This window comes from Palaemon carinicauda, chromosome 8, assembly GCF_036898095.1.
Source record: "Palaemon carinicauda isolate YSFRI2023 chromosome 8, ASM3689809v2, whole genome shotgun sequence".
NCBI lineage: Eukaryota > Metazoa > Arthropoda > Malacostraca > Decapoda > Palaemonidae > Palaemon > Palaemon carinicauda.
This window is the reverse complement of record NC_090732.1, coordinates 82,130,870-82,143,054: the sequence shown is the minus strand read 5'-3', so window position 1 is coordinate 82,143,054 and position 12,185 is coordinate 82,130,870. Positions and strand designations below refer to the sequence as shown.

Genomic DNA, 12,185 nt, shown 5'->3' with positions numbered 1-12,185 from the left:
GTGAGTAGGATCGTGGTTACCCCGTCCTTCCCCTTCAGATTTAGGGCTGGGTTAAGTATGGGACAGGGCCTGCACATTCCACTACGCACGTATAATAAAATTTCTCCTTTTTATTGTTTAATTTGGGAGAAAATTATTGGGTGATGAGTCACCTTTGTGAAAATTTTCTAATTTAAAACCTTTTAACCCAGTTATTATAGTTGGATGCATATTTATTATTTATTGAAAATTTGAATATATTGTATTTGTATTGTCTGAGTTTGGTCTTGTCACAATGGAGTCGTTGAAGCGTAGACGTGGCGGTTATAAATAAGTTATCACACGTTTTATTGGGAAGATGACCGAAGTGATCGATTCAACTGATATTGATGCTATAACTTCCCTTAGGGATTCTATTTTAGATAATTTGAATAAAGTTCTTGCTTTGGATGAACAAATTTTGGATTTAGTTAAAGAAGAAGAAATGTCTGATGAAATGATAAATCAAGCTGAATATGCAAGAGACGTCCGTATACATATCGGCAAACTCAATAGCTCTATTACTAACAATTTGAAGTTACTAAATCTGCTAACGCAACCACCGCCACTACCTACAGCCAGTATTAGATTGCCCAAACTGGATCTTCCGCATTACTCTGGAGATATATTGGAATGGAATTCCTTCTGGGAACTATACTATGTGTCAGTACACCAGCGGAAAGACTTGGAACCAATTCAGAAGTTTTCATATTTACAAAGTTCGCTCACAGGAGAAGCTTCGAAATTAATCTCGGGATTTAAATTTGAGGCCGCCAATTATCCACAAGCTGTAGCTCTTCTCCTATCTACTTATGGAAAGAGAGATGAAATTAAGCATGTTCTTGTGAGAAGATTGCTAGAAAGGGAGTCTCCTGCTGCCAATTCTGAATCATTGCAAACTTTCAGAGCTAATTTTGAATGCTCAATAAGATTGCTGGAAAGTGAAAGGCTGGAATTAAATGAGCGTTATGTTATTTTGCTCTATACCAAATTGCCTCAAAGCGTGAGTGAGACTGTGAAGCGTAGGTGTGGAGTCGATTGGTTGGTATTAGACACTTTTTAAGAAATACCTAGAAGAGGAGATTCGCAATCTAAGAAGTTTTGTTTCAACTGATGTGAATAAAACTGAAACTCTGTCATCAATATCTACATTCACGGTAAATCAATCCCAAGCTGTTAGACAGAAAACCAAGGGAAATGTGAATAAGTCCAGTTATCAGCAATCCACAAGATGTGCTCTTTGTGTTAAAGAACATTGGTGGACACAGTGCAAAACTTACACAACCAGAGATGAAAAGTTGAATCGCATCAGAGCTTTGCAGTTATGTTTTGTGTGCGCTTCTAAGAAGCATTTTAGTGTGGACTGCGACAAATCAAGTTGCAATAATGGTTGTAAGATGAGACATCATCGCATCTTGTGTGATAGACCAAAAAACTGCGTTGATCAAACCAATTTACAAAGGGATAGGTGATGTAAACGAGCTAATTTCATATAGGCCCATTTCAAATTTATCCTACATGTCAAAGCTTATTGAAAAAGTCATAAGTGAGCAATTATGGGCGCATATTGACGAGTTAGAGGTATTCCCGGCAAATCAATCGGCCTACAGAGCTAATCATTCTACAGAAACTACTTTGTGCTCAATAATGAATGATATGATAAGTCTTCTTGATGGGGGAAAGTGTGGAATTTTTATTATATTAGATCTTAGTGCTGCTTTTGACACTGTTGTGCACGAGTACTTACTTGACGACTTAAAGTCTATTGGAGTGACTGAGGAAGCACTGAAATTTTTGCGAAGTTACTTAGTGAACAGGAAGACTATTGTAGAAGTTTCTGGAAACCGATCCAATGAGGGAATTCTTATGAATGGTGTACCACAGGGTAGTGTTCTGGGCCCTATCTTGTTTAACATATATACCATCGAGCTATCACACATCTTGAAAAAACAAAAAGTGGGTTTTAAACTATATGCAGATGATACTCAGTTTTACCTCTCAATTTCAACAACACAAGATACAGAGAAGAAAATTGATGATATAATGACTGAAATAAAAAAATGGATGCAGAGGAAAAAGCTCAAATTAAATGATGATAAAACAGAATGTATGTTCTTTGGCACAAAGGTAGCTTTGAAGAATTACCAGTTAATTCAAAGTATAAAAATTGGTGCTGCTGATGTTGGGATTGTGCCTGTTGTGAAAAATTTGGGTGTACTGATAGACTGTAATTTGTCAATGAGGGACCAAATTGTGAACACAGTGAAAGTGTGTAACTATCACCTGAGAAACATAGCATTTATTAGAAAATATTTAACAGAGGGCAGTACAAAAATTTTAGTGATGAGTCATGTAATATCAAGGCTTGATTATTGCAATTCTCTGTACTACAAATTGCCCAATACACTACTAAGAAATCTTCAAAATGTGCAAAACCGGGCGGCTAGACTGATAAAAGGCATTAAACTAAGGGAGAGAATAACTCCTGCATTGATCGATCTACATTGGTTACCTGTTAAGGCTAGAATTGAATTTAAAATTTGCTTGTTGACTCACAAAGCACTTACAAGTGATAAGCCTAAATATCTTCGTGATTGCTTGGTCCCCTACCCTGAAGCTACCAGCGCCGCTGTAAGAGTTAGACATGCTGATGACCCACATAGACTATTCGAAATTAGTGTGAATCATGCAATAGGAGGAAGAACGTTCAGTTATGCTGCACCGAGACTCTTTAACGACCTTCCACTCGATGTCAAGAATAGCAATAATGTGGCAGCTTTCAAGAAAAACCTGAAGACTTATCTTTTTAGAAAGTGTTATAATAGTGACCTGAAAACTATTAAGCCTGAATACAAATGCTAGCGAAATAACTGATAACGATACAGAGCAAAATATTAACTGGAAAGAAATTATTTTTTCACACACCAAGGCCCGCCTGAACAGACCTTTAGTGTTTGGTGGAGGGCGAGAAATAAACCCCTAAAAGTAAAAGTAAGTAGTAAAAACAAAAAAGCAAAGCAAGAATAAACAAAGTGGTGTACAAGTGGGAACACTATCAGTAAATGAGCAGGACAAACCAGATAAGTCAGGTAAGCAATCCATATTACCAACAGCAACAATTCCCCTGAAAGGGAAGAAAGGTCGAATTGTACGACTTAGAGGGCTGTTGGATACTTGTGCCGAGAGGACATTCATTAAAAGATCGGCTCTAGAGAGACTGCAATATAGGTCCAAAGGAGTTGAAAAGATAGCCTTGAGAGGTTATCTAGCTAGTAAACCTGTTCATGAATACGAGTTGATAAGCGTCGCCATACCGCATAAAAGTAAGTTGATAATAATGGACTGCATAGTGGTGGATGAGCTGCCAGAATATGCAAAGAAATTCGACGTTAAGAGAAGTTTAAAGTCGTTATATAAAACTAAGATCAACTTGGCTGATAAAGATTTTGATTTGCCTGTTGAGAATCAATCAACTATTGAATTGTTGATAGGGGTTGATAATGTTTATAATATTTTGCATCCAGGGTTCAAAAGGGTTAGAAACTTAATATTGTTGCCGACCATATTCGGTTATGTGGTGTCAGGTGCATGTAGTGCTCCCCCCACTAGGGAGACTCAAGTGACAATTTTGAAGCTAGCTGTACAAACTGAAGAAATTGAAGCTACTCCTAATGAAAATCCCAAGACTGATCTGGACGCATTGTGGAGTTTGGACAGACTGGGAATAGATTGCAGTGAGTTGCGAGAACAAGACCAGAGGGTCTTAAAGGACTTTGAGAGCACTATAACCTATTCTGAAATTGATAAACAGTGTGTTGTGGCGTTGCCGTGGAGAACCAATAGATTCAGATTGAAGACAAATTTTGGTTTAGCCATGAGTAGACTTCGACAGCAGAGCATCAAGTTTCAGAAGGATGTGGATTACTTGGATCATTATCAGAAAATCTTGCAAGAGCAAGAAGATAGAGGATTCATTGAGAAGGTGATCTATAATAAATCTGATGTGGATTGTCATTACTTGGTACATTATGGAGTGCTAAAAGACAGTGCCACTACTCCAATAAGAATAGTGTTTGATTGCTCATCAAAACAAGGTAAAAATAGATTAAGCCTGAATGATTGTCTATGGACTGGACCATACGTAACGGCTGATCTACTCAGAGTCCTGCTGCAATTTAGAACTTAACACTTTCGCTTGCATTAGTGATATTGAGAAGGCATTTTTAATGGTACAGTTACGTGAAGAAGATCGCAATTATACGCGTTTTTTATGGTTGGAAAATCCAACAGATCCCACTAGTAAATTAATAGTATACAGATTTAGAGTAGTATTATTTGGAGCTATATGTTCACCCTTTCTTCTAAATGCAACCATCAAGCATCACTTGTCCATTATGGCCTCGTGGTTACCCCGGTCCAATACAGTGGATGTAGTGGAAAGATTGAAGAAAGGTTTGTACCTAGGTAATTTGCAATTTACGGCTAATAGTGAATCTGAGTTGATGGATTTATGCTTTAATGCCAACAAAATATTTGCTCAGGCTCACTTATATTTGAAGGAGTGGGTTAGCAATAGCGAGTCTATACAAACTATTGCTGCTGCTTATCAAATTGAAGCCAAACAAAAACAAATTTATAAAGTATTGGGATTGAATTGGGATATAATTGAAGACGTTTTAACTATCAATCCAACTCATGTTAATAGATCGAGTCAAACAAAGAGAGAGATTCTCAGTACCGTTGCCCAAATATACGATCCATTGGGATTGCTTCTCCCTGTTACTATGAAAGCAAGGATATCTTTGCAGAAATTGTGGAAGCAACATCTGGATTGGGACGAACAACTCACCAACCCGCTACAAGAGGAATGGAGTGAAATACGCAAGGACTTGGAGAAGTGTTTTGAAATATCTTTTCATAGGAGTGCTAGCCTAGGAACTGGTGATACCTTACACATATTCTGCGATGCTAGCGAAACTTCATATGGTTGTGTGGCCTATAGAGGAAATGGTGAAAGCTCTAATATAATTTTAGCAAAGGGCCGAGTGGCGCCCATCAAGGAATTGACAATTCCGAAATTGGAACTAATGGCATTGTTGCTAGGAGCAAGAATGACAAAATTTATTATTGACTCCTTTGATGAGAAGGAATTTAAACAATTATATGTCTGGTCAGACAGTAAAGTCGCCCTTAGCTGGATTGTGTCCAGTAATGTTCTGCCTGTGTTTGTGAGAAACTGAGTAATTGAGATTAACTCTTTGATTCCGGGGTCAGTCCTGTCTTACGTACCGTCATCTGAAAATCCCAGTGATTGGTTGACACGGGGAAAGAGTGCTAAGGTGTTAGCAAAAAACTCCTTTTGGTGGGAGGGACCTCCTTGGTTAAAAAATCACACTCTGCCAATTGATAGGTGATGGGTTGGGTGTACACATATACAGGGTGAACAGGACATTGTGGTCAATGTTGTAGGTGACATAGATGCAACATGCTGGATTGGGAAAGATTCAGCAGAGCTGACAAGGTCTTTAAGACCATAGCTTGGATAATGCGATTTGTAAAGAATAGCAAACTATCAACCAATGACAGAAAAACTGCTAGTTTGACTCTGGAAGAGTTACAAGAAGGAAAGGTCAAAACAATTGTTCTCGTGCAGAGAGAGTACTTTCCAGAAGAATATAAAGCCCTGAAGAGGGAGGAAACAAACCCAAAATTGACATTAATTTGCCAGTTGAATTTGTTTTTGGATAATAATGTAATGAGATGTAGAGGCAGGTTGGAACACGCGACACTGCCTGAAGAAGTCAAATTTCCTACTTTACTGCTAAAGGGTTGTGTTCTGAGTAAGTTGTTAATAAGACGACATCATGTGATGCAAGCACACATGGGGGTGAACGCTACTGTAGCTAGTGTAAGACAGGAGTTCTGGATTCCACAGCTGCGACAACTGGTCAAGAGCGTGTTACATCATTGTGTGATCTGTAAGAAAGTTCAAGGAAAACCATTTAGAACTAATATAATACCCCCATTACCGGAATTCCGGGTACAACGGAAACAACCTTTTAGCGATACGGGGGTGGATTACACCGGGGCGTTATGGATAAAGGAAGGGAAGCAAAATCTGGAGAAGGTGTATGTCATACTATTCACATGCCCGATCACTAGGGGTATACATCTGGAAGTAGTCAGAAATCAGTCCGTTGACTCATTCCTCATGGCCTTCCGGAAGTTTAGCAGCCGTAAAGGCTTTCCTTCACTAATGTTGAGTGACAACGCCACTACTTTCATAGCAGCATCTGAATATCTGAGAACAATGGCAGATAGCCCCCATTTTCAAAACCATCTGGAGAAAATAGAGTGTAAGTGGAAATTTATACCAGCAAGAGCACCTTGGTTTGGTGCAATCTGAGAGAGATTGATCGGACTATTGAAAACCTGTATGAAGAAGGTAATTGGTCGAGCTCTTCTCAGTTATGATGAATTATCCTGCATTTTGGGGGAATTGGAATCCATCATTAATGACAGGCCACTAAGCTACACATCGGGGGACCTTGATCAGAAGGAGATTTTAACTCCTAATCACCTGATCTTGGGTAGAAAATTAAGATCCTTTCCCAAGGAAACTATTAATTGGGAGGAGGTATCTGAAGACCCATTGTATAGTAAAACTGAAAATGTAGAAAGGAGATTCCTTTACATATCCAAATTGTGTGATCAGTTATGGAAAAGATGGGAACATGAATATTTGATTTCTATAAGAGAGACTCCTCGAATTGGAGTCCAACATAATTCTTGGCCCAAAATAGGAGATGTCATCCTTGTACATGATGAAGGGCCAAGAAACAAATGGAAGTTGGGTACGGTGATTCAGGTGCATGTGGGGTCTGACAATGTAGTTAGGGTAGCTACCCTCAAAACCTCCCATGGCCAGATCATGCCTCCCATTGTGAAGTTGTACCCGTTAGAGTTATGGCAGGAAGTTGAGACTCCTGATCCTGCCAAAATTCCTAAAGTGAGTACCCGACCATCCAGGAAGGTTGCTCGGGTGGCTGCAGAAACTAGAAAAGATTTGATTCAAAAGGGACTGTTGTAAATACTTGTATATTATAACTTTTTGTGGCGAGGAATATGTCGTTACTTACAATAACGACATGGAAAATCAATGGTTATTGAGTATCTATGTTCATGTTGTATATGGAAAATGTTCCTTTATATTACATTGCGTTAAGTGGAATTGTGCAGGTTTGTGTACAAGTGAATGTTTTATTTATATTTAGTTGTAATAAGCATTGTTACCAAGGAATATTGTCTTGTGAATAGTTGTATAATTGGTTAACAATGCGATGTTAGTTGTTTGATAGTTTCGTTCGGTTTGTGTTGGATTGTTGGTTTCGTTCGTTTTGTTGTTTCTTTTGTCGTGAGCGAACGAGGCGGAAGTCGTGGCTTTGGGAGAGAGAGCGAACGCATTATTTTTACGACAGAGGCAACAGAGGTAACGGCCACAGTTGCTGCCTGTCACTTCTCAACGTACGTAGCGTGGTTTGGAGAACTTAATCAGAGTGAAGAGAATTTCACTTTGATGATTAACGATGCCGTTCCTTCCCAGCATTTAATGAAGTGGATGAATTAGTCAACCGATGTTTGGATGAGTATTATATATTATTTAATTGCCTTGAATGGGATAAATCGCTAGGGATATGCATATCTGTGCGTAGGATTCCATGACTGAGTAAAATTAAATATATATTAATGGTATCGTGGTTTACCCGTGCCTATTGTAATCCGAACTCGGCAAGAACTTCATATGAAACTAGTAAGTAATAATTGGGGGGTGGGGGGGTTGGGAAGAAGCACAATAGGATATAGTATGTCCATTTGTTTTTGTAACACAACGCAATGAATTCTTTGTGAAGAAAGGGTCTTGAGTTCTCTTAAACGAATCTGGTAATTAGTAATTTCTGTAATTGACTGAAGTCATTATATGTTGTTGCTTGTTTGACCCTAGTAAGTAACGAAAGGTTCCATTCCCATCTACCTGAGCCTTAGTTGTTGGATAGGCGGCACTGGTTGAGGGACTGTTTCCTTTGCATACTTACTGTTGTTCCCTTAGAACAAAATTAGGTCTGTTCTAATATTGACAGGTAGGCTCTCTCCTTTCCTGCTGCCTTACCCTTCTTCTAAGCTACTATCCTTAGTTTATGGCTAAGTGGCAGTCGGTTGGGAGAATTCGTTCTCTATGGTTACTCACTGAAGATCCCTGGGAACAAATTCAGTTTGTTCTAATACGACAGTCAGGCCTTCCGTTCCTGCCACCTTACCATTATCTATGACCGTTAATCTCCCTCTCCTTGTTAGGCTATGTCCCCCGTTCCGTGGAACTTAGGTTCCTTTGCCTAGTCTTAACTTCCCTGGCATCGGAGAAATCCTGAGTTGTTATATGCCTTGGTGGGACCGTTAGCCTATAATGTAGGTAGGCATAAGAGTGATCCTAGATATGGGTTTGTTCTCTTGGCTGTCTCAGCTTCTGTCACATATCAGGTAGGCTACTTTCTCCCCTCCTTTGTTAGGCTACGTTGTTCCTGGCCATGGAACTTTAGTTCCTTTGCCTAGTCTGACTTTCCCTGGAATCTGAGGACTTTTTGGTTTCGTTACATTTATCAGTTACAGTACCCAGGCCTACCAATACTTGAAAGGACAATAGATTTGATTTATTTTGTGGAGGGTGACTCGCAGACTTTGAACGGCTGCACAGATACAGAAAATTTATTTTTTTAGAACTAGTGACCACATAAAACGGAAATTGCACAACTTGAACACGCATATTTCGGGACACTACAGTACTGTAATTGTATACGTACTGTACACTTGTACAGTATAATATTTCTTGCAGTACAGTATCAGTTTTTTATTTTCTTGACTAATTACTCGAGGCTTTTAGCTGACTAATAAAAATTAATGAAACTGTACTGTACCTAGATTATTATTATTATTATTATTATTTTTATTTTTATTATTATTATCCAAGCTACAACCCTAGTTGGAAAAGCAAGATGCTATAAGCCCAGGGGCTCCAACAGGGAAAAATAGCCCAGTGAGGAAAGGAAATAAGGAAATAAATAAATGAAGAGAACAAATTAACAATAAATCATTCTAAAATAAGTAACAACGTCAAAACAGACATGTCATATATAAACTATTAACAACGTCAAAAACAAATATGTCGTAAATAAACTTTAAAAGGACTCATGTCCGCCTGGTCAACAAAAAAGCATTTGCTCCAACTTTGAACTTTTGAAGTTCTACTGATTCAACTACCCGATTAGGAAGATCATTCCACAACTTGGTCACAGCTGGAATAAAACTTCTAGAGTACTGCGTAGTATTGAGCCTCGTGATGGAGAAGGCCTGGCTATTAGAATTAACTGCCTGCCTAGTATTACGAACAGGATAGAATTGTCCAGGGAGATCTGAATGTAAAGGATGGTCAGAGTTATGAAAAATCTTATGCAACATGCATAATGAACTAGTTGAACGACGGTGCCAGAGATTAATATCTAGATCAGGAATAAGAAATTTAATAGACCGTAAGTTTCTGTCTAACAAATTAAGATGAGAATCAGCAGCTGAACACCAGGCAGGAGAACAATACTCAAAACAAGGTAGAATGAAAGAATTAAAACACTTCTTCAGAATAGATTGATCACCGAAAATCTTGAAAGACTTTCTCAATAAGTCTATTTTTTGTGCAATTGAAGAAGACACAGACCTTATATGTTTCTCAAAAGTAAATTTACTGTCGAGAATCACACCTAAAATTTTAAAAGAGTCATACAAATTTAAAGAAACATTATGAATACTGAGATCCGGATGTTGAGGAGCCACCGTCCTTGACCTACTTACAATCATACTTTGAGTTTTGTTAGGATTCAACTTCATACCCCATAATTTGCACCATGCACTAATTCTAGCTAAATCTCTATTAAGGGATTCACCAACCCTAGATCTACATTCAGGGGATGGAATTGATGCAAAGAGAGTAGCATCATCTGCATATGCAACGAGCTTGTTTTCTAGGCCAAACCACATGTCATGTGTATATAGTATGAAAAGTAATGGGCCAAGAACACTACCCTGTGGAACACCGGATATCACATTCCTATAATCACTATGGTGCCCATTAACAACAACTCTTTGAGATCTATTTCTTAAAAAATCAATAATAATGCTAAGAAACGACCCACCCACTCCCAACTGTTTCAGTTTGAAAACAAGGGCCCCTTGATTAACACGGTCAAAGGCAGCACTAAAATCAAGGCCAATCATACGAACTTCCCGATCACAATCAAGGGATTTCTGTACAGCATTGGAGATTGTAAGAAGGGCATCACATGCTCCAAGGCCTTTACGAAAACCAAATTGCAAACTAGGGAGTAGATGATTACCTTCAGCAAACCTATTAAGACGTTTTGCCAGAAGACGTTCAAAAACTTTAGATAATATGGGAGTTATGGAAATTGGGCGGTATTCAGTGGGACTTGAGCTACCACAAACACATTTACATAGAGGAGTAACATTACCAATTCTCCAACAAGTGCTGAAAGCTCCTCTTCTTGCTAACTTGCGCAAAATAACAGATAACTTTAGAGCTAAGAAATCTGCTGTCTTTATAAAAAACAAAGAAAAAATACCATTTGGGTCTACACCTCCATAAGCATCAAGGTCCACCAACAGAGCTTTAATCTCACGAGATCGAAAAGCTAAACTAGTTAGTTTAGCCTCAGGAAAACAGGAATGAGGAAGTTCAAGTTTTTCATTACTCTGTATACTGTCAAAAACATCAGCCAAAAGGGTTGCCTTTTCCTTTGGACAGTGTGATACCCAGAGTGGAGAGTGACACTAAGGAGCATCATTCATTACTCTGATCCATTTGTAAGAAATGGTTTAATGGTCATATTACCAATTATTTCATCATTTTGCTTATTTCTTCCATGTCAGTTCTAGCAATATCAGGATCTTGTGCCTCATGAAATCCAGAGAAATTAGTGTATCCTTAACTCTTTATATCACCAGTATGATTGATTTTCATTGTCAACTGCCTTATCACCTGTTAATTTTGTGGTTTAGATCAATCTTTAAGGGTTCTGCTATTTAGGGGTGAATTTTAATTCTTAATAGTTTTTGTGCTTGGGCTGCCTCTACTCTTCATAGGTTCTGTGCTTTGCTTATCCTGGTATTTATAGTTGAGACTGAATGACTATCTAATGTCTCAACTTTTATACATGAGTGATACCTACTATGATGTTCTAAGATGATGCTTTTTTCTATTTGGGCCCCCCAGTTTAGTATCTTTCCAAAGTACTGTAAGTATGTTTTGTCATTTTATCAATTTTTTCTATTATTCGTATTGTAAATTTGTTCTGGAAAGTTATTTTGCCAATAATTTATTTATACCACTTGTTAAAAGCCTATACTTTTTATATGTCGTAAAGTTATGGCAGTTACCAAAGAAGTGGATAAGACAAAATTTGTAACTAAAAAATGCAAAGGTTTTGCTTTGGGGCTTTTGGAAAATGTATACAGTACTGTACTATCAATGCAATTCCGTTGGATGTGTTCATAGGCTATACAGTAAAACAAAATTAAATACAAGAGATTGAGAGATTAGTCATGTGATGAGAAGAGTCATAGTTACTCTAAGAAGTAGTAGATATGAAAGAAGCAGGAAAACAATCAGTAATAATTACCAGAAAATCAATGATAAATGATACAGGTGAAAAAAAAAATAGTGCAGGTGGGAATTCAGACTGGAAATGCTGTTGTAGAAACAATAAATAGGATGGTAGTAACAACTTGAGTGTTTTATTTTCTCCTTTTACGTGCTTTACTCTAATTAGACATGCAAGCTGATAGCTTTAGCATACGAACTGGACCCTTGATTGTATTAATTACATGACAGATTTTTCTTCAGTGCTGACTAGTAATTTGGATATTAAGACAAAAGATTTTTTCAACTTGTTTTATTTAATCTTTACAAAATTCTGTCATACACAGAGGTCTCTCCTCCAATTATACAGAGGTTCTTATTGGAAAGAGTAATTAACATATCCTCTCTGTTGAACAGTCTTCTTTTCCCTGTTATGAATGTGGCTGTAGGGTCAACTTATATAACC

The 12,185-nt window shown here is 37.9% G+C and overlaps 1 protein-coding gene across 2 annotated transcripts in view; it reads left to right on the top strand.

The window, feature by feature from the left end:
- Positions 1-12,185, top strand: part of LOC137645777 (F-box/LRR-repeat protein 20) — a 325,431-nt gene that overhangs the window by 120,965 nt on the left and 192,281 nt on the right. The window lies entirely within an intron of this gene.